The sequence below is a fragment of the Pan troglodytes genome, chromosome 8 (assembly GCF_028858775.2).
Source record: "Pan troglodytes isolate AG18354 chromosome 8, NHGRI_mPanTro3-v2.0_pri, whole genome shotgun sequence".
NCBI lineage: Eukaryota > Metazoa > Chordata > Mammalia > Primates > Hominidae > Pan > Pan troglodytes.
Window position 1 is genome coordinate 89,557,520 of NC_072406.2, and position 23,145 is coordinate 89,580,664.

At 44.9% G+C, this 23,145-nt stretch overlaps 1 protein-coding gene and 1 long non-coding RNA gene across 45 annotated transcripts in view; one reads left to right on the plus strand and one right to left on the minus strand.

The window, feature by feature from the left end:
* The window catches only part of KCNMA1 (potassium calcium-activated channel subfamily M alpha 1), a 764,605-nt gene that overhangs the window by 468,959 nt on the left and 272,501 nt on the right, over window positions 1–23,145 (minus strand). The gene's annotated exons all lie outside the window — the stretch shown is intronic.
* LOC107966758 (uncharacterized) lies at window positions 8,646–15,364 on the plus strand. Its single transcript, XR_001706682.3, has 4 exons — window positions 8,646–9,205; window positions 11,495–12,404; window positions 12,954–13,013; window positions 14,275–15,364. It is a non-coding gene; the product is annotated as an uncharacterized LOC107966758 (long non-coding RNA).

The following is a 23,145-nucleotide window of genomic DNA, read 5'->3' on the forward strand; positions in this document are numbered from 1 at the left end:
AAATAACAACATCAATAATAACAGCAACAGCAAAATAATATTAAGATAATTTTAATGATATAAACACAATGTAGCATTTATTATATGCCAGGCACATGCAAGGGCTTTGCATCTATTAGCTCATTAAATCTGATGCCTACCCTGTGAGATAACTACTATCATTGTCCCCATTTTACAGGTGGAAGGGAAGGTCAAGGGAAATTCAGACATTTGCCCAAGGCCTCGATACCATAAGAGTGTGGATTCACGGATGTGCATGCTGCAGTGGCCAAGGCCCACAATCTTATGGGACAGCTGACCACCCAATCCCCAGCCAGATTCCTATGAGCCCCAGGAGTAAACACTCCCATGAAGAATCAGCTCAAGCTCACCTCCAGGCTGAGACAAAGGGTCACCAAGGACTGGCCACCACACGAATGCTTCTCCTTGGTCTTACAAAACATGAAAGGTGCTATTATCAGAAGCCAAGCCTGCTTGCAAACTACAGAGGTGACACGAGGTAAATTCATTTCCTTCCTGTCAAGAGAAACTCAACAAGGGTATAATCAGAAGCTAATATGTGTACTGTGATTGGGCCCATCACGGGGTGGCACATAATTGAACAAGTTCTCCATGCCTGGAGGAGCAGAGCCGAGCCCCATCACTGGGAAGTGTCACTCATCTGGCCAGCACACATTGGTTTTTAATAACATTATGGAAATAATGCTGCAGGGCTGTGGAAAGGACAGAAGCTTGAGGGGCAGGGCCTCATCAGGTCTCTGAGAGCTTTGACCTTGAGAAAGAACCTTCTGGCCCCATCCAGAATAGCCACTTTCCTCAGGGATCTCTCCTGTAGGCTTTGTGGATTTATGTCTCCTGGACTTAAGGAACAGGGCTTGGTGTGGCTGAACCTTCTTGCTGAATGGATCCCAGGGGACCCCAGGTGAGCATTGAGGCCGGGTTCTCAAGAGACTGAAGGGGGTCGGGGGGTTACCAGAGAGAGGACAGGCCCTTTGCTTCCCCAGTAACTGTTGACAATGGTAATACCTCCATGGCCCCTACTATGAATCAGATAATTTTCTGAGGACTTTATGTATATTAACTCATTTAAACTGAAAAACAATCCATGTGATAGGTATTGCCATTGTCCTGATTGTATAGATAAAGAAATTGAGGCACAGAGAGGTGAATTTATCTAAGATCACACAGGTGGGAAGTTGTGTTTGAGCCCGGGCAGTCCATCATCCTAACCATACTCCCTACTGCCTCAATGAGCTGAAACAGCCCAGCCCTGATAAAGGGGGTGGCAGAGGGGAGGGGGATGAGGTGCCTTCCTGGCTGTTGGCATTCATTTCATTCACATTTTTATCAGGCACCCCTTTCAACCAGATACTGCTGTAGGCACTGAGGATACAGTGGAGTATAAATAGATAAGAGTTATATTCTAGCGAGGAGACACAAATCCCATATAAATGTACAAATAAGACAATTTCAGAGAATGCCAAATACAATCAAGAAAATAAAACCAAGAGGTCATAGTGTCCGTGGCAGGAAAAGGTAAGGAAGTTATTTTAGAGAGGAGGAAAAGGTAACTTTAAGAACCAGAGACAACTATTTAGGAGAAGGCCTAGCCAAGACTGAATAATTCATGTGTTAAGAGGTTTTCAATCACCTACCAAATACAGGAAGGAACCAGTCATTGAGGCTATTGAGAAGCCAAGAAGTTAGAGACCTATGAAGACAAAGGCAGCCTGGGCTCTGCTCCACCTGCCCACTCATGGGCCTAGGCATCAGAAGCTCCGCCATCTTGCACTGCAACCCTGGAAGCCACAGTCTCTTCAGTGCCATCAGGGAAGACAGCAACTGCACCACCACACACAGGCATCCCCTGCCCCAGCCCAGAAGTGATGCACATCTCTTAGTGCCTCATGTCCTGCCTAACAGTGGATGCTGGAAATTTACAGGAGCAACTGGAATATTCATAAGCCTAACTGCCTCGGCCACCAGCCCACAAGGGACACTAATGGAGACAGCAGAGTTGCGTGAGGGCTCACAAGCTAAGAGGTGGAACCCAGCCAGGCTGAGTAGAAAGTAAGCCATCGACAAGCAGGGAGTTAATAGGTTTTTCCAAATGAACGGCCCTTAATTTCAATTCATTGAGAGGTGAGGGATCAGGTGAAGGAAGCAAGGTGAAAAGGAGGATTAATCCATCCATCAAGGACCTTGGGTACTGAAAACATGAAAAGATGAATGCATTTGTGAGACATACTGATTCACTACCATGAGAAATAATTATCTTGAAGCTTATTTGGTCCCAGAATCATTCTTTATTTAACCATACTTATTTTTGGTGGCTCATCCTGCTTGCCTCTCTTGGAAACTCAAGAAATGCTTTCTCTATTTTTTTTTTGGGTAAATTCCAAAGACTTGCATATTTCATATTTTTCAACAGGATGATCTTTGTGTAGACTGACTGTCTTCCCTCTTCACTAGTCCTCTCTATCATTGGACCTCACCCGTAGTAATCACTCACTCCACAATCATCTTCTCTTGTTTCCTGCATAGCACTCATCACTACCTTAAAGTATTATTTATTGATTTATTATTTTTTTATAATCTGACTCTTCTACTGTAATATAAGGTGGGTAAAGACAGAGACCTTTCCTGTCTCCGTTGGCCACATCCCCAACACCACACCAATCAAGCAACAGACTAAGGACACAGCTAAATAAATGAACAAAAAGATAATAATAACAATCACGTGTTAGTCTTCATAACAATCTCCATTTATTCTTTTTGATTATTCCCATGTTACAAATGAAGAAATGGAGGCACAGAGAATAATTAAGTAACTTGCTCAAGGTTATACAGATATTGTAAAACAGCCAGGATTTGAAACCAGAGAGTTTGGCTAGAGGTTCCATGCTTTGTTGGTAGAAATATTTAAGAAATATTTGTTGATTGAATGAATAATAAATAAATGAATGGCTTCCTTGGGTTTCCTGCCTTCTTTCCCAGGGTTATTTGCCTTCAACTTTCACTGGACCCTCTATGTATCAGGCATGGTCTTAAATTCTCTTCACACATTATTCAGTTGAGGGTAGTCCCATCTACCATATCTCCATAGAATCGGTCCCAAGCCTGGTACTTAGAACTGCCCTGCATTGTCAGGCTCCCCCTTTGCCAGGTGGTGCCCCCCTAATCTGAAATCATGGACTGAGTACCTTCAAAAGAAAAATTAAACCAAAGATCAGGAGGAGATGCTTCTGACTTAGTGAGTCTAGAAGACCCTGGCCTCCCTTGCCCACTCTGCCCAGAAACTGAATCCCAGAGAGATGAAGTTATGGGTTTCATACCTGTGTCTGCCCATCAACCCAAGGGACAAATGCCAACATAGAATGGCAGAGAGGGAAGGAAGAAAGTGTTTTTCCTAATTAATTGGCTCTAAAAGTGGAGAGGAACCAAGTTGGGTTATTATAGAAGCATCAGCATCCGACACAGGTCTTCAACTGCCATGCAAATACCCCCTACTCTGCACCATGCAGTTCCCATGGTTTACTCTGTTGTGATGTAACTGTGCATGTTTCTACCTGAACCCATTGAACATGGCTTTGTGCTTGAACCTTGAACAATGCCTGGGACACAGTTGGTGCTCAATAAATAATGATGGGATAAATGAATGAGGGATCCCCATTCTCCTACCTACCTTGGCCTTGTCATCATCTCTCACTTTTGCGACTGCCAGATAACACCTAGCTCTATCCCCTTGAGCCATCCAAGTCTCAGACACATTCATATACTGACTGACCTTGAATACATACTCCCTTCCTGAAAGAGATGCTTCCCAGGACCCTGCATCATGGAAAATAGGAATATCATGGTAAACGTTGCTTTAATTGAACAGTGGAATCTATGCTAGTCTTCACGACGAACCTTGAAACACAAGAGTGCTGCAGTAACCATCATTCCTGAATTGTGGAACTTCACAGACTCAGGTTAGCCCCAAGTGATGCTTTGCTGAGCAATTTAAAACCCAGTCATGTAAAGCCAAGTGCTTTCATGTTTGAGAAACAAAAACATTTCAACTGCTCAGCACATCTAAATCAGTACTCCCTTAACAACCCACCTTGGTTCTTCCCCTTGATTCTGAAAGCCAATTTAGTAAGAAAAGCATATTAATAATCTTGCCCTCTCACTGGCCTTCCCTCCCTCCCTCCTATTCCAGCATCTTGCAGCTGGTACCTTGGGTCATTTGTTTTGTTTTTGTCCCTTAGGCTGAAGTGCGTCCACAGTTTTGAAACTGCTAACTAGAGTTTATATGGAAAATTCAGATTAGAAACAAATTCAAATGCACTCTCTCATTTTCCTGTAATACACTGGGTTTCTTCCCCCAATCAGCTAGAAGACTTGCTGGGTACCTCCTCATTGTGTCCTGTTGGAAAGTGTCTCTTCTGGTCACCTTGACTGTTAAATAAGTAAACAGACTCATTGGGGTTGCTGTGTCCTGTGACATTGGCACAGACTCTCACCCCAGCCAAGCATGCACATATCAATGGGCCACCATCTGTGGCAGAATTACCAGACCCAAGACTGAATTTGATGCATCTGTCCTGGTGAAATGGCATTATACTTCTGCCATACTCTTCTGGTTCAAGAACATTGTCCTCAAGCCCAAGGGACAGCCCTGTCCAGCATAAACATGATTAAAATGCCCATTGCCCGACTGCCCTGCTGACCAAGAAACATGGCCAAGCACAGAGTCTGCAAGCAGCCTGCATGTGGGTCTAAAGAAGAGGAAGGGGGAAAGTGTTTCCAGAAAGTAAGGTTGCCAAGATTTGAATCTCAATGTCACAATCTGGCTTTATGACCTTGGGTGAGTCCCTTAATCCCACAGAGCCTCAGTTTCCCCATCTGTAAAATGAAGAGTACCAATATCCTGATGTGTTGTGAGGATTACATGAGATCATTTTCGTAAAGCACCCTAGCACAGAGCCTGATACAGTGTCATTGGGAGCTAAGATTTACCAGCACTCATCATATACCAGGCCTTGTGCATGAACCCCACCTACATTATGTCATTAAGCATCATTGCATGCATAAGAAATGGGTGTTACCATCCCTATGTTACAACAGAGAAGACTGATGGTCAGAAAAGTTAAGTAACCTGCACAAAGGCAAGGAGGTAGAGATGAGTGAACTTAGGATTGGAACTCAGGACTCTCTTAACCACATGAAGAGAATCCAAGTGGAAGGTGCCTCCTACCAACGCTGAGATGAGGTTCGTGTCTGTGGGCCCCTGTCTGAGGCTGGTTGATAAGCAGCTTTAGAGAGACGCTTGGGGATGGCAGGCTTGCAGCCAGAGGCCAGGGTTTGACTCCTATATGGGCTGTGTGACCCGGGGCCTCTTTACCGCTCGGGTGTGCTTCACCTCCTTCCTCCATAAGACAAGGACAACTGCATCTTCCCTGTAAGACTATTGGGAATAAAACAATAGGGCTTTGTGACCTTTGACTTAAGGTAGGATTCTTATACTACCCCATGCTCTATGACAATAAGAAGACAGTACCAACACTCAGCACAGTGTTAAAAGATTCCAGCAAATAATAATGGATACTAACATAATAACAGCTACCATATATAGAATACATTATATTTCAGAAACTGTACTAAAACCTTAATTAAAGCATTTAATCCTCAATGCAACCCTGTGAAGTAGATGCTTTTTATTATCCCCTTTTACAGATGAGGAAACTGAGGCATGTAATGATTAGGTGACTTGCTCAAGGTCACAAAACTAAGTGCTGAAAACTTGCGATTCACATGGTTGCATCAAAACTTTATTGAAAGGATTGGTCAATCCAAGTGAACAACACATCTGGACTGTGCCCCATAGAAACAAGCATTTTAGTTTCACTAGAATCACTGGGATAAACAGAGGCAAGCTAACCCCTTTACTACAGGACATCTATGGTCTTTAACTTGTAAATACGAGGAAACCATCAAGAGGGAGATAGAGTATGCAGCCTTTCCTGAGCTTTGAGGGGCAACAGTGTGCTCTGACATACGATTCGAGATGTACCAAGTCTGAGTCATTTACTCTAAATAGAACAGCCTTCCATTGGCTGTTGGAAACACAAAGTAAAATCCAAAGAAGAGAGAAAGCAAAAGTGAAGAGGCCATTGTCCTCGATCCTTTATCTTTTGTTCTCTGATTCAGATCAGGAGAAGTGTGTATGCCTGCAGACCTGGACACCCGCAAGCCACATGCTGAATGAAGGCCCACAGAAGTCCCAAAAAAAGATGGAACCAGGGAAAGGAGGTCAGTCTGGAACAGTCCTGGGAAGCTGAGACCCAGCCCAGAACCTGCTGGAATCAATAGTCTTTAACACAACTGTGACATTCACTTGGGCTGCTGGGATCCGTCTTGAAAGAAGCTTTGTATATTTCTGCTCTTATTCCCCACAGGATCCAGAAATATATTTCTGTAATTCTTTTAGCTGATAAGTATGAAAAACAGAATTTTAAATATTCCAGTAGGGACCTGACAGAACAGGGCCATCTTCATTAGCTGCTGAATTTCCCAATGACTCCTAGAAATTGACACAATTAGAAAAAATTAAGTGCTTCTGTCCTGAGGATAGGCCGCCACTGTTCTTTAGGGCATATCTTTGCAAAGGAAGGTGCTGGAATTCCTCACAAAAGCCACATCCCTCTCTCTCTCACACTCTTTCTCTGAGCAAATCTAAAATCTAGTGCCAAATTCCTTGGAGCTAATTCTAAAACCAGGAAAGCTTTTTGTAAGATTATAAAGATTGTATTGGACTTTGAAGATGAGTCCCTTTGCTCAGCAACTTACTTTCTTAATGCAATCCCTGAATTCTCCTTGCTATGCTCTGAATGTTTATGCCTGCCCACCCCCAATTCATACGTTGAAACCTCATCACCAATGTAATTATATTAAGAGATGGAGCCTTTGGGAGGTGATAACGTCATGGAGACAGAGCTCTCATGAATGAGATTCATGCCCTTATAAAAGAGCCTCCAGAGAGCTGCCTTGCCCTTTCCACCATGTGAGGACACAGCAAGAAAGTGCCATCTATGAACCAGACAGCAGGCCCTCACCAGACACCAAATCTGCTGGTGTCTTGACCTTGAACTTTCCAGCCTCCAGAACTGTGAGAAATAAATGTGCTTATCAGCCCCCCAAGTTTATGGTATCTTGTTACAGCAGGCCAAACAGACTAAGACATTCCTCCATCCTCCCATTGACTGGGCAAAAGGATAGTATTACTTCCATTTCTATGGTGATTATGGAAACTCAGACCCAGCAAGTGGCTCCCAACCCACTGGGTGAGTAAGCAGGGAAACTGAGGTTAGGAAATGAACTCAGTTCCTTTTCTCCCCATCATCTTTTCTCCCCTATAAGAAACTTATCAGCAGTTCTTTTGCATCTAGAGTCAATCAGAAAATCATTAGCCAAGGTCAGACAAGAAACTACAGCTTTGGTTTCTTAGATTTCAAGGTTAGAATAAGAGCAATGGAACTTTAAAGAGCATGGATGGCAGCAACTGTCTCTGAGAAGCCAGCCACTCAAACTTTCCAGGCCCAGAATCAACATTTATTTGGAAAAACTTGTTGTTGTCCATTTTTTTAAATAGCTCTAAACTTCCAGTGAGTCTTATGTAGATCTATGTATATACCCATTTCTTATTATTATTATTTTTTTTTGAGACAGAGTCTTGCTCTGTCACCCAGCCTGGAGTATAGTGGTGCGATCTCGGCTTAGCTCACCGCAACCTCTGCCTCCCAGGCTCAAGCGATTCTCCTGCTTCAGCCTCCCGAATAGCTGGGACTACAGGCGCCTGCCACCACACCTGGCTAATTTTTGTATTTTTAATAGAGATGGGGTTTCACCATGTTGGCCAGGCCAGTCACAAACTCCTCACCTCAGGTGATCCACCAGCCACGGCCTCCCAAAGTGCTGGGATTATAAGCATGATCCACTGTGCCCAGCCTATATGCCCATTTCATAGGCAAGAATACTGATGCATAGGGCACACCACACTTTACAGGCACAAGAATGAACAAGTCTTTGGAGGGTAACTATTTCTTGTGCAAGAATCAAATGCAACTGCTGACACTTACAGTTTTATCGCTGGTGACAGCATGAGTGGCTGAGTGAGCAGGATGAATCTTGAGCCTGGGGTGTAGACCAGAGCAGGGGCTTCCAGGTGCTCACACCTCTGGAAAGCAAGAGGAACTGGAACAGTTGGAGTTCAGAATAGGCTAAAAAATCTCCTGCCGGTCTTCACAGCAGAATCTCTGAGTGGAGCACACAGCCATTTTGAAGTTGGCCTACACGGATGCCAGGGCTCAAAAATTCTAATGTGGCCAAAGAAACCTTCAGAGAACTACAGCAAATTCAACTGATAAATTTGTTCTACTCTAGAAAAGACACTGCCAAAATTCCAGTCCCTATCTATCAGGGACCTTGGATAAGTCCCTTCCCCTGCATGCATATCATCACAGACCATCCTCATATGGGGGTGGGGAGGGTGTCTCTCTCCCCTCTTCAGCTGCCTTCCTACCTCCAGGGGCGCACCAAGTCACTGTGATGACCTCACAATCATGCCTGGTGATTATGAGGACTTAGTGGGATGATGCTCCGGGCAACCACAGGGATTGCTCACTGGTGACTCAGTGGTTGACTCAAAGGCTAGGGGGTGGTTTGGGGGTGGAGGCAGAGGTCCAGTGAGCTGGGCTCCACCCTTTCTCTCCCTGCAGTCCCAACTCCATTTTTATCTGTGCTATATGTTGGAGTCTAGCCAAGATGTCATTTGAACAAAGATTCTGAAAGATCAAAGAAAAAAGTTTGAAAACCACCAGGACAATGCTTTCAGGGGACTTTATCCAAAAGACTGCAACAATGTAAAGAGATACGATTGCTTTTATTACTGTGATATGTTTAAAGTATTATAAATTTTTTAAGAGCTTTGTAAGTGACAGAAGTGAAGACATGCTCATTTTAATGTTACCAGTCAACTCTGAGAAGACTAAAGGTCAAGGGACAATGAAAATGTGACCCTTACCAACGACAGAAACTCCCAGGAAGCCACAATTAACTCAAGACTACCAGGATATTTGGGGAAGTTTATCCTTCTGGAAACCAGAATTTCTGATTTGTGGAAAATTCTATAGATATTCTCTGCCAGACTCCAGCCTATTTGGTAAGCTGGCCACAGATGATTTAGAACACAATGACCCTGATACTCACTAGAGCTCTGAGTGTGGCTGGATAAGCCCATTTCAGCAGCATGTCAGCCCTTCCCTGAACTAGGCTCTGTCACTCAGATCTCAGATCTTAGGGCAGCTGTAGTCTGCCCCTTGCTTTCTTATTACCCCAGATAACCAATGTTATCCTCTGTTTTTCCTTCCTCCCAGGGGGAAAAGAATTCAGAACCCTAGTCTGAGTATATGAATTAGACTCTTCAAATTGTTTATATGAGTCATTCTCAAAACTAGGTCTGGAGGGTCCCCAAGAGATCCACGGATTTCTTGCAATATTCATGTAACAATGTTCATCTCTTTAGATCTATTACCATTGAGTAACCCATTGATATTTAACAACAAAACAACAGCAAACACCATCCTGATAGCTTTAAAAGCAACCCTGTTCTTCTAATTGTTTCTAGTGCATGCTTTTTGAAGCTAAACTAGTAGACTGGATTGTCCTCAAGTAGACTGGCTCACCAAAGGTGTCCACAACAAGAACATTTCAAGTTCAGATTGGACAGGAATATTTATGAGGGTTTGACCAGTGCTAGACTTGCCAGACAATGTGCCTGAATAGTCTCCCTGAACTTCTCTCTTAAACACAAACAAGATCCTATGCTGGCTTTCTGGCCACACCTGTGCCAGCCACAAATGGGCTAAAACACGTGAAATGTGCTGTCCACGTGCAGGGTTCAAATCAGATAACAAAATACGCATTGACGGTTCTCTATAGAATGAAAAATATCCTACTTTCATTGCATGCTGGTGTTGGGTCAGAAAACAACAGTTTCTTATTTCTCCTGGTTAGTGGTCCTTTGGAAATCACAGAGGAAATACATGCAGAGAGTTAAGAGGACTACTTCACATCTGTTGTCCCGTGATGCTACTTAACTGAACACTACACTCATGTGCCCATTCCCGTTCCCTTTCCCCTTTATGGCAAATGTTGTCCCATATGACTTTGTGATTGATGGAAATGTTCTCTATCTGTGCTGCCCAATATGGTAGCCACTAACCACACATGGCTATTGAGTACTCAAAATGTGGCTAATGCAAAGAGAAACTGAACCTGTAATTTCATTTAAATTTAAACAACCGCTCGTGTCTAGTGGCTACCATATAAAACAGTGAACTAAGTCTAAAATTTAGGATCTTGCAGTACGGGGTGTGTGTGTGTGTGTGTGTGTGTGAGTTTGTGTGTTTGTGTTAACAAAACAAACACTGCTCCTTCTGTAGTGAGCACTGGCCTATGGCCAGGGTCTAAGGAATATGCAAAAGGAAGTGACTGGAAGTTTTAAGCTTTTAAGGTTTTATCAAAAGAAATTTCTTACCACTCCCTCTGTGCAGTACTGTAGAACATCTACTAGGGAGAGGATGATATGAAGATAGAGAAGCAACAAAAGTACAGACACATTAGAGGCAAAATATAGATGCCACCTTGTAAACTGGTTGATAATTCAGAAAGTGACAGCTCTCCCCGACTCAGTTGGAAAGGCAAAGGCCAAATGGGAAACATCAGTCTCTTCACGTCCATGGAAGACAATCCCCTGAATGCAAAATTAGAACTTGGTGACTATTTCCTGATCCAGCCCCTTGTATTTTTCATGAAGCTTAAAGGAGATTAATGGGACAATCAGGATATTACAGATGAGAAGCACAGGCATTTCAAATGAGGCTGTGACAAATGGCTGGGAGGCCTTTAGAATGGGGGAAGAGAGGATGTGGAACAAGCCCTGGACTGGGAACCTCCTCACTATGATTCACACCCTGGTCCTGCTAATGACCACCTGGCCAGGAGACCCTGGAAAGGTATCCAACCCTTCCCTGAGAGCCACTGGACAGAGGAATAGGAGCCCCATCACTGAGTGGTTGTAGGGCTCAAGAAGGATCATATTGGCAGCAAGAACTCCAGAAACTATAAAGCTCTATTTAGATGAATCACATTATTATTAAACAGTTCAATCAACATAATAATTATTAATAATAGCTAAGATTTATTCAGTGTCTGCTATTGCCAGACAATATATATGCAAAGTCTCTAGGGCTTACAGCAACCCTATAAGATATGTCTATCTATCCACATCATTCATGCTTACTAGATGCTGTTACAAGTGTTTTCCATATATATGAAGGTATATATAATATATACATATATAATGTATAAAACTTGTAAATGAGTTAAATGAGGATTAATCCTTACAACAACTTATAATGTGGACATTACTTGTATCAATATTTTACAGATGAAACAATTGAGGCCAAAGAGGTAAAGTGACAGCCACCATCATCCCAACTAAGTTGGAAGGCCAAAGGACAAAAGGAAACATAAGAACGCAATTACCTGAATGACAGATTAGAACTCAGGGATTATTTCTTGATCCAGGCTTAGTCAATGGAAGAGCTGGTACATGAACGCAGGCACAGTTGGTGAACAGTAGAGCCAGGATTCAGACTCAGGCAGCCTGGCTACAGGGCCTGTTTTCTTCAACCCCATGGCATCCTGCCTCTTTTTTTTTGGGGGGGGGGGTGGGGAGGGGTGGGGATGGAGTCTCATTCTGTCACCCAGGCTGGAGTGCAGTGGTGCAATCTCAGCTAACTGCAACCTCCGCCTCCTGGGTTCAAGCGGTTCTCCTGCCTCAGCCTCCCAAGTAGCTGGGACTACAGATGCGTGCCACCACACCCAGCTAACTTTTGTATTTTTAGTAGAGACAGGGTTTCACCATGTTGGCCATGATGGCACCATGGTCTCGATCTCTTGACCTCGTGATCTGCCTGCCTCAGCATCCCAAAGTGCTGAAAGTGACAGGGTAAGGATTTGAAACTCAGGCCTGCCTGCCTGTCTCCAACCACTCAGTCTTTTCTCCAGCCATCCTGCGTCCGTTACAATTCACACACTGTTTGTCACCACTGGCTAATGGCTTTGGATACTTCTTCCTCTTATCAGTGTGAGACATCTGGGGAGGCTCCCCTTTTTTTCACCATTTGAGGACTGAAAGTAAATTTAGCTTCCTCAGCAGAAAGAAAAGAAGCTGTTTTGGAGGTTGGGAAGAGCTTTAGAAAATGCGGCATCAAGTCTGTTGCCCCTTTAAAGAAAGCAGCTCTGGAAAAGGCCTAGGACATTAGTTGCTACAAAGTTCTAGATCATTCTGTGTGGTAAGTATGCCATCATGCCCATAGCACTCTTCTCTGTCCAGAAAATTCGTCATATACTAATAAAGAATGGGTGTCTTTGGACAAAGTCAAAGCAAGTTTGTCCAGAGTACTAACTAAGAAGAGACTACAGAGGGAAGCAAAAGGTAGTTCAGTGGCTGAATTATCCAAGGAAAGGCCTAGAATTTGAGTTGTCATAGACTGAGCATCAAAGATTATGTCTTGGAGCTATATAGAACCTTTACTGCCCAAAAAAGAGAGACTAAGCAAACTTCAGTGCTCTGGTAAACATTTCTTTGATGCCTTACCAAAACATATGCCTTCTGAGCATTTGATATGGTTTGGCTCTGTGTCCCCACCCAAATCTCATCTTGAATTGTATTCCCATAATTCCCATGTATTGTGGGAGGGATCCCGTGGGAGATAATTTGAATCACGGGGTGGTTTCCCCCATACTGTTCTCGTGGTAGCGAATAAATCTCATGAGATCTGATGGTTTTATCAGGGGTTTCCACCTTTGCATCCTCCTCATTTTTATCTTGCTGCTGTCAGGTAAAGAAGTGCCTTTCACCTCCCACTGTGACTCTGAGGCCTCCCCAGCCATGTGGAACTGTAAGTCCAATTAAACCTCTTTTTCTTCGCAGTCTCAGGTATGTCTTTATCAGCAGTGTGAAAACGGACTAATACAGCATCCGTTATCCACTTCCTCCTTCCATCAGTCTGCAAAATTCCATTTGGGGATCCATGTGGCTTCAGGGAAATCAACTTTATCAATGTTCTCTGTCCCGTGGCAGCAGTGATGGGTTCAGGGATGGGCATGTGACCCAAGCCAGTCCAATCAGAGTGACTCTCAGGTCTTACTGAGAGTGCCTGGAAACGATGCCATTTCCTTCCTGTTGGGCATGATGAAGGAAGCATCTAGCCCCAGGAGCTCCTTCGGTCATATTAGGGCCTAAAAGGTGCCAGCCTTTGATAAAGACACCAAAGGATATGAAAGATAGCATCAGACAGAATGGAGAGATGGAAAGAAGCCAGATCCTTGGTGATATTGTTGAGCCAACAGATCAAGTTTGGCCTTAAGTCAGCCCTAATTCTGTGCTTTTCAATTAGATAAGACAATACATCCCCTTTATTATTTAAGCCTATTTGTGTTAGGAGTTCTAGTCTTTGCAAATGAAAGCACCTAACTCATACTAATGTAGATCTCTGTGGCCATCCTTCTGGTAAAAGGAGAAGGCAGAGTCAAGGGTGACATTACATTTCCTGAAACTGGCAGCTCCATCTCATAGAAAACTCATGCATTACTCAGTGAAAAAACAGATTCCCTGTACACAATATCCACGTGAGAAACTCCTACTCACTCATCAAGACCCATCTCTAATGTCCCTTCTGTCTCCTAGACTACATTTACGTAAAATTAATCACTTCCTTCTGTTTTATTTCCATAGAGGCATATTACTCATTCTTTTATGTAACTATAAACACAGAGCAATTACATACAGCTCAAGGGCAAAGAATGTCTTATTCATCCCTATATGCATCAAACCCAGCACAAGCACATAGATGCTGGATTCTCCAGGTTGCATGGCCTTTAACAAGTTCTCTACCATTCTGACCCTGTTTTCTCTCCTGTAAAATAGGGCTAATTGTATATCTCAGAGGATTGTTGTGAAAAATATCAATAACGGAAGCTACAGGAATTTCATTAAAATGTGTTTAATTATAGTAAAATTAAATTGATACATAATTTTGTAAATCTTCAATAGTCTTTAGCTCAATATTGATAGCCAAAAATTAAGCCTGGAGGATAGAAATAACTTCTTAACTCTACAGTTGGAAAAGTGTGGGCACAGAACTTGTCTTTGCCTTCTAGATAAGGTCTGTGTTGGTAAATTAGACACCGTGTGGCCTTTCAACATCCAGGAGCAAGATGGCAGGAGGATCATGCCAACAACTGAGGTACCTTGCAGGAAATCAAACAGGAAGAAATCACCCAATGGGATCAGCTGGGCAAACATGGGTCACTCCAGGTCTGGTCCCTCAAATCTACTCAACCAAACCATATCATAGTGGATAACTATTATCTTTACCTGACTAGCATTCATTGCCCCTTCTGGTATGCCCTATTCCCCACTCTCAATCCCTCTGTTTTAAGAATGCCCCCACCTCCACCTTCCATCTCCAGGAGTGATATCCACCCAGGTTTGCTCAGTAAGACTATGAGACCTATCTTCCTGGCTGTGGTGTTGGTTCAGAAGCAACATGCCAACCAACCTGATCCAATGAGAGTGAGTTCTAGGACTTTTGCTGGAACTACTGTATGTCTATATATAAAAGAGAATCTATCTTTCTATTGAAAGCCAAGGGTAAGAAGCCAATATGATATGCATTTGATTCTGTTATGGAAATCCACATAAAAGAAGGCTGCCCAAGTATAAAACCAACACAGAAGAAAGCAGAGGTAAGAGATGGAAAAAGAAATGGAGTGAACCAGTGACAGCAAGAGACTGAAGAACATCATTTGATTGCCTGGAATCAGCTAAGCCTGAAGAGAAGCCTAACCCTAAGCTTTTCAGTTACCCAAGCCATCAAATTCCCATCCCCATTTTTTTGGTTCTTAAGCAGCTTGAACCATAGTTGTCTCACTTGCATGCAAGAGATCCCTGAAGATACATGCACTTCCTCAGGTGAAGATTGCCATCAGTTAACAGATCCTGGCACCCATGGACCCTGGGACAGTCATTCTGGTAGCATCCTCTGGTAGAGAATAACATAGTCAAATCTGACAGTCAGAGAGGATCTGCCAGCCTCTGCTTAGATATAGCCCACTGAAAGGGAGAGATGATTAATTTAGCCTTGATTTCAAAACCTTGTCTTGTATATTCCATTCAGCACTTTTTATCTTCCTGTATTCCCCTGGTTCCTCTCTAGCTGAATAAAGAACAATTTTTAAAGCAAACATCTTCACTGTGTATCTAGCAAAGCTTTCTGCTTTATTGGAATATGTGATTTATTTAAAAAATTAAATTTCCCATGAGACGCAATAATTTAAATTAAGAGAAAAGCTTGTCTTTCTTAAACTTCAGTTTCTACATACAAATTGATGTTTTATAGATTCCAGAAACTTTCACTGTTATGAAGATGGCTCTCAGTTTTCCTGCTGGATTCAGATTCTCTTCATGACTTAAAACAACATGAGGAGGATGAGTCACAACTGTAAGCTGGTGAAATGCAGAAAGAACCACCTAGGAATTCAAATGTCAGCTTAAGAAAGACAGAATGGCTTAAAAATCAAAGATGAGATGAAGTGGACTGGGGGGTCTCGGGAACACCAAGTCACAAAATCAGCTTACAGTCAGAGGGAACTTGCAAATGATCTGATTCAAGATACAAAGAAAGGTTTTAGTTCTTGAGGACTTTTCCCAGATAAATATTTGAGCCAAAGCACAATATAAGAAAAAGATGCAAGTGGAACAGCTCCTTCAAGCAGTGGGGGATGTTAAGGAAAAGCAGGGAAAATCAGCTGAGAATCCTCTGTCCCACCCCCAAGACTCCTGCAACCTAGCTGAGAGCCACAGAACTGGTCCTCTCTCTCCGGCTGTTCTCCAACATCCCAGAGCCTTAGGTGGGGCTACACTAAGAGGAAGTCCTCCAAGGAAACTCTCAGGATTAGACCAGTCTTTTTCTGCTAGTGGTCTTTGATAAGCCTACATGGTAAAGAGTGGGTTTCACTGACTTATCTGTAGTAGATATTATTAAATATGTCTCAAAGCAACTCCCTCACCTTCTCACACCCACCCATTAGAACAGGATGTTATCTACAGGCTGATACCTCCCCACTCCCTCCACCTCCCTTCTAATACATGGCACCAAGACACTGCCTAGGACCTAACAAGTGATTGGTCCCTCCTTCTCCAAGACATTCCCCTCTTCCTTTTTCTCTTTTAAGCCCAGAGGGCCTGACCCTCTAATGCCTGTCCCAGACCACTCTCTCCCTCCAGGAGCCTGCCAAGTTGAACACAAAGTCCTACCACCCCTGCCCTCAACACAGACTTCTCCAAAACAAGTCCACAAACACCATTCAGGATGATTCCTGCTAAGACCCACAGGGTGGGAGTGATAAAATTTCCAGTAACATCTACCATGATATTACTTACAATCCTAAAAGAGGAAATGTTCTGTATTACATAAAACATGTCCAAGGTCCTCCTACAAGTACGAGTGAATCCGTGCCTGGTTCTTCTTTGTCTTCGGATCCTGCCACCTCATCCCTGTCGTCATCTGTCTAAGTTTTGCTTTAGAAGCCACCCTCGGTCAAACTTTCACTCTCTTACACAATGAGCTGGGCATCCTCAGTTTCCCCTTCATGCTAAAAGTAAGCCCCATGTTTTGTGCATGTGCCCACACCATTTCCTCAAGTTCTTGCTCCTAAAGGTAACAGGGGCTGGGTAAGGCACTTCCTGCAGAGATCAAAGGAGACTCGTTCACACCCAGGAGGAGGAATATTCTTCCTGTTCTACCCCATTTAACCCTGTCCCCTCAACCCAGAGGTGTCCTCACTGTCCAGCAAGTGCTTCAGGCCTGCAGTTCTGCTGTTACCCTATTTTGAATCTCATAGGTGTGGAAGCATGGGTTGGCGTGGAGGGGCAGGAAGGTTTGTCCGCCAGGAAGAAGAAACGAGTGTGTCGGTATGTGTGTGTGAGCGCCGCAATGACAGTGCTGCCACCGCTGCTGCTGCATGTGCTGGGTCTTTGAATGTGGCATCTGTCAGGGCTCAGTGAGGATGACAGATGTCTCTCTGCTTTACGAACAAACAACACAGGCCTGTGGGGTGACAAAAACAGCCTCAGCCCAACCATAGCAGAGAGGTGCAGTTCTCTGGGAATAATCAGAAGACAGCAGCGTAGGAGTCCAGAGTCTACCACACACCTGCTCCCCTAAAAAAGCATGTTCTCATTATGAAACCTTAGAAGGCAGCTCCCACGCCAGGGACAAGTATAAGGGAGCCTGTGTGGCCTCATTCATTACCAGATGAACCATTCATTCAGGGAAGTCTTGAGGCATGTCCAGGAAATGGCACCCCAAAGACTCAGTTAACCCACAGGGTGAGTGCCCACGGAGATGGGAGCTCTGGGGGTGACACTGTTGAGCCAGTGGATCAAGCTTCACCCTGAGTCAACCCTAATTCTGTGCTTTTCAAATAAATGAGCCAATCAATTTTCCTCTTCATTTCTGTATCCCCAGCACCTAGAACAGTGCCTGGCACACAGTAGGTGCCCAGTGGACATTTGCTGAAAGAACAAACGAATGCCAAGGCAGAAAACGGGGGTGAGAGGAAAAGATGTATAAAAAAAAAACTAAGCAGAGCAAAGCGATAAGAAGAATATTAATAATATGAACCACAAAGACAGGAAAGTCATCTGATTTCAGTACACAAGAGTATAAACTCATTATGGATGCTGAATTACGCTAGTGATAGTTTAAATATTTCTTGGAACTGAATATGCACATAAGAAGAGGCCATCCCAGGCTTAAATGAGTGCACATTCTTGTCTTGGAGAAAAGGAAGAAAAATATATAAAGCAATAGGTACAATACGATGCAACAGATGTTCTAGAACAAAGGCCTGGAGCTATGATTCCAGGGCAGCCTGCAAAGATCTCCCAGTGGAGCTGATGATTAGCAGGCCTTGAAGCAAGGATGGAAGCCTGGCAAGAGACAGGTCAGTCATTGCAGGTAGGGATGACAGCTTCCAAGAACTGTGTCTTCTGTGAGCCCAGGGGCCAGAGAGCTGCTGGGTTTCCCAGTCTTTCCAGGCTATGGCCAAACTGATGAAGCCATCCTTGTTTCAGTCCCTGATTCCTTCAGAGAAGAAGAAAGAGTTGAGTCTAGCAGAGTCTCACTCTGCCTGGACGCCTGCTGTACCAGGAGAGCACTCCCTCCCCATGCCACTCTAAACAGAAATACTCCCCGGAGCACCTGGGACAACCGGCATCCTCTGCACTTCCAAGGCCTTCACTCTTCCCAATTTTGCTTACTTCTTCTCATCTTCCCATTCACTTCCCAGATGTGTTTCTCGGGTCTCCAAAGGGAAACTCAGGGGAGAAACTGAGTCAAGCTACTTTAAATCTCCTTTCCTACCTGGCCCTTTCCACAGCACTCAGCCCAGAAGAGGTGCTCTGGGTGAAACGAAGCAGCAGTCGGAATCTCTGCAGGCCACAGGGAGGGAGGGACGGGTAGAATCAAGGAGTGGGGCACTAGCATGGAGGCCTGAGCCTCCTCACTGCCAGGATGAGGGAGCCGCAATGATCTGGGGTACTGGCAGCTCTGGGAGCCTCTGAATAGTGACCCTGGGGCTCTCAGAAGTACTAGGTCAAGGTGCCCTGGTGGGCACAGCTGGGCTTAGTCATCAAGACATGGGTACAAACCTCAGCTCAGTCACCATCCAGCTGTTTGAGTCTGAAAGTTACTTAATCTCTCTAAGCACAGATGTTCTCATCTATGAAAGGACTATAATGCTTGTCTTGCGGGGATGTTGTTAGAATTACATGTGATGAGGTCTAAATTGCTCCTAGTACAGAATAGGCAATTGGTAACTCTTAACTACTATTAGTGTAGTATTATCATGATCGTCATCGTCATCATCATCATCATTGGGGCAGACAAATCTCAGACCAGGCCTGAGAATTCCCAACTCTGAATTCAGAGCCTTTTGCTCCAGCAACAGAAATGAGAAGGTAAGGCCTAAAGTAGAACAGGACTAGAGGAGGCCCTGAACAGTGCTGGGCATCCAAACAGGGACTTCCTCCCAGGAGGCCTCTGTGCCACTGGCCTGGGGTCTCATCATCACCACCAGCAACAGGGTGACTGGCTGCCCCCTGGATTTTCTGCAAGCAAAGAACAGGAGGGCAGAGCAGGAAAGCCCGGGAACTAATGAGATTCAGAGAGCTCGAAAATTAGAGGTGCACGAAAGGAGTTTCCGCCTAATTGCTCTGACACCTCCCACTCCCACTGCAGAGTCACTGCAAGGAGGAGGCGAGTGCAGGAGCAAGAGGGGATCCGTAGGTCTGCTGGTCCAGGTCACTGCTCTCTCCAGGAGCACTGGCTCCAGTTGGGAGTGGCCCAGGGCCTTTCTGCGGCCTGGCAGGACAGGGTGGCCACTGCCCGTGGCTGGCCCAGAAGAGTCCACCTTGTGGGTCAAGAGCTGCCCAGGCTGATATGTGCCTTAAAAAGCGGGGATGAAAGCCAGGCAGCACACAGCAAGCCCAGGCACCTCCTCAGCCTTGCAAATGGGAGCTGGTGATATGGGCTCAGGAACTGCCATTTCTGACCCAGCCCAGGCAAATGTGGCCCAATTCTCTGTTCCCTTGGAGCTGAGCCCATTTGTAGCCATGCCAGGCCCGGGGTCTCCCTCAGTGGCTGCTGGCAGTTGATAGCAGCTGTCCTTAGAGCCTCAGCTGCCTCTCCTGCGCTGTGTCCTCCCTAAGGGGCTTTCAGATCGGTTGTCTCACGCGAGGCTCCCAGCAGGCTGGAGGAGGGCAGGCTGGCAAGGCAGCCACACTGCCCCTGCATCACAGAGGAGAGGAGGGTGGCCCACTGACAGGCCAGAGGCAAACTGAGACCCTTCCGATCCATTGTCCCTTCCCTGCACCCCCAAGAACAATGACTTAGCCCCAGGACACATCCTTAAGAAGAGGGCATCCCTAAACACCACCAGCCCCCACCCCCTATCCCCCCCACCCCCCACCCCCACCCCCCCCACACACACGATGCTGGGATAGGCTGTGAGACAATATGGAAACAGCCAGAAAGATTTGCATTCAAATCCAGGTTGTGTCACTTCCTGCCCATATGTCTTTGGGTGCTTTATGTAACCCCTCTGAGCCTCAACTGCTCCATCCATAAAGCGGAGCATGACTGGGAGGGATAAATGGAATGGCAAGAGGAAAACACAGTGCCCAGAGGACAGCAGGCTTTCAATAAATGTGAAATGCTCTCAGCATGGCCCTGCCTGACGTCCTGCCTCAGACCCCACCGTCCAGCTCACAGGACAAGCCACAGCCCTGTAGGACACTAGAATTGCTGCCAGTCTGCCTTCAGTTCCCTTTCTTGTTTAGGAGTCTCCCCTGGACTATCAGCTTATAAGAAGACATGTATCCATCACAAGGGCCTCTGATAAATCTCTTCACGGACCGCTTGCTTATATCAAGAGGCAGAACATTTAGAAAACACATAGTGCCTGCTGCTGTCTGGGCCAAGCCATCCCACAAGCAGGCTGAAGTGTGAGAGAGGCAGATACATTCCCTTTCAAAATGTCTATGGTCCCCTGGTCCATGATATAATAGGAGAGATGCACAGCTGGCTTAGCTTGCGCCGTCTCCCAATGGGGACAGGCACCTGGGAGAGCCAAGATCGTTAGCCCTCCAGGCAAACCATTTAAGTCCTTGTGCTGTCAAGGTGACTTACAATACTGAGACTAGTTTGAGATTGTTAAGAATTATTTTTTTTTTTCTGAAAAATACACAGTGAGTTTCTCAACTCCAGTTTACTCCAGCTAACACCACAGCTTTACTGTTCCTCTTCCAATCAATAGTGGAATGAAATGATCCAGTTGGAATTCCAGTTCAGGCCACATAGCTGACATCTTCTGGATTCCCACTCCTGGGGATTCTCAGACCCAAAGGCAAAATGGGCCCTGGTCATGGGAAAGTCCATGGCTTTAGATGGGCAGAATCTGCAGCCACTGAGGCTGCAGCATCTATGAGCCTGTCCCCAGCTCCACAGCAGGGACCAAAGCCAGGAAGAGCCAAGGACACTCAATGCCACTCCTGCCTTATGCCAGCCCTCAGGGTGAGTGCATAAGCTCTTCCCATAAAAATGGCATTTGCACCCTTAGTAACCTTTTATTCAATTCAACTTCATCTAGTCCTAGTAAATAGAATTACATTACTTCCTTGCTTAAAACACTTCCATGGTGCCTATGCAAAAATGTAAAATACTTTCTCTGGCACACAAAGCCCACATGCTCTTGCCCTCCTCTCTGGCCTCCTTCATGCCAGGCACTGGCTTGGCCATCCAATTCAGACTCCCTGGCTTCACTTCTCCTTCCTTGACTGTGCGTAGCTCTTTCTTGCTTCATAGTGAGATGTACACTCCTCCTCCTCTTTGTCCAGTTAATTCCTGCTCCCTTTTCTGGTCTCAGCTCAAATGTTGCCTCCTCAAGAAAAACTCCCCTGACTGCTTCCCAGTACAATTTATTCCCACTCCTGCCCCCTTCTCTCCTATAGTTCCCTGTTCTTTTTTAAATGGACTTGTCAATATGTTTTTGTGTTTATTGTCCTCGCTCTCTGACCATGTACACTCTATGAAGCCAGAGAGAATATCTTATTCTCTCGACCAGTTTGCACAATGCCTGACACCTAGCAGATCCTCAACACCCTTTGTTGAATAAATGTGTCCATTTATTCAGTTCTCCAATGTCTGACTTCATTCAATCACTTACAATTAAAATGCCAATTTTTATAATCTCCATGAACCATAAATTAAGAAATCACTGTGCAGCCGGGGGCAGTGGCTCACACCTGTAATCCCAGCACTTTGGGAGGTCAAGGTGGGCAGACTGCCTGAGATCAGGAGTTCAAGACCAGCCTGGCCAACATAGCAAAACCCTGTCTCTACTAAAAATACAAAAATTAGCCAGGTATGGTGGTGTGTGTCTGTAGTCTCAGCTACTTGGGAGGCTGAGGCAGGACAATCGCTTGAACCCCAGAGGCAGAGGCTGCAGTGAGCCAAGATAGTGCCACTGCACTCCAGCTTGGGTAACAGAGCAAAGCTCCATCTCAAAAAAAAGAAAGAAAAAAGAAAAGAAAAAAAGAGAAAGAAAGCACTGTCTTCCAAGCTGTGACTGGAGGCTTACATTAACTCATTTATATTTGTAGTTAGTAACATCACCATTTTTAAATGAGTGAACCCTGACCCCAAGAAGCTAAGTAACCTTATAAGTCATAGAATCAGTAAGTGGCAAAACCATAATTGAAACCTCTGGCTCATAACTTCTCACTTTTCCTACCAAATGACACAAGTGGCTACAACCTGAGTGGCCAGGCCTGAATGGGTAGCAAGTCTAGAACTGTCTTGGTCCCCAGCCCCACAGCACCTGGGACAAGACCCAGAGTGGCATCCTCCTCCTCCACAGCAGAGGAGACTACTTAGGCAATGAGATGAAATTGGCACGTTTACCTGCCTCTGATTAAACAGAGTTTTTACTGGACAGCAGTTGTTGAAATAATTTGGGCTATAAATAAATAGGAACTGGGCTAGAATCTGAACCTGCTTACAAAGCTAGTCCTTTGCCATTTGAGTCATAACAAATCCAATCCACTCGGGGAAAAATTAGGAAACAAGGGGGAAAAGCTTTCAGTTTCTGTAGCATTTTAATGAAGGATTGATTGAGGTTTTATGCAGCAAGAAGGGCACAGCTGGGGAGTAATTGCCAAGAAAATTGAGGTGCAAGAGCCATTTACATAGAAGAATCAACTAAGGTTCCTCACCAGTGCTCAACTGAAAGCAGTAGCAATTGGACCAAATGACAAGCATCACAATCTCACTCTCTAGCACCCCACCCTAGGAAACAAAGCCACCTTGTCACTGTCTCCTTCAAAAGTTCCACAACCCAACCCAAGACAGGCAATGGCAATTCATGTGCATCCTCCACTCCCAAGCCTTCAGCAACCTAGATACTTTG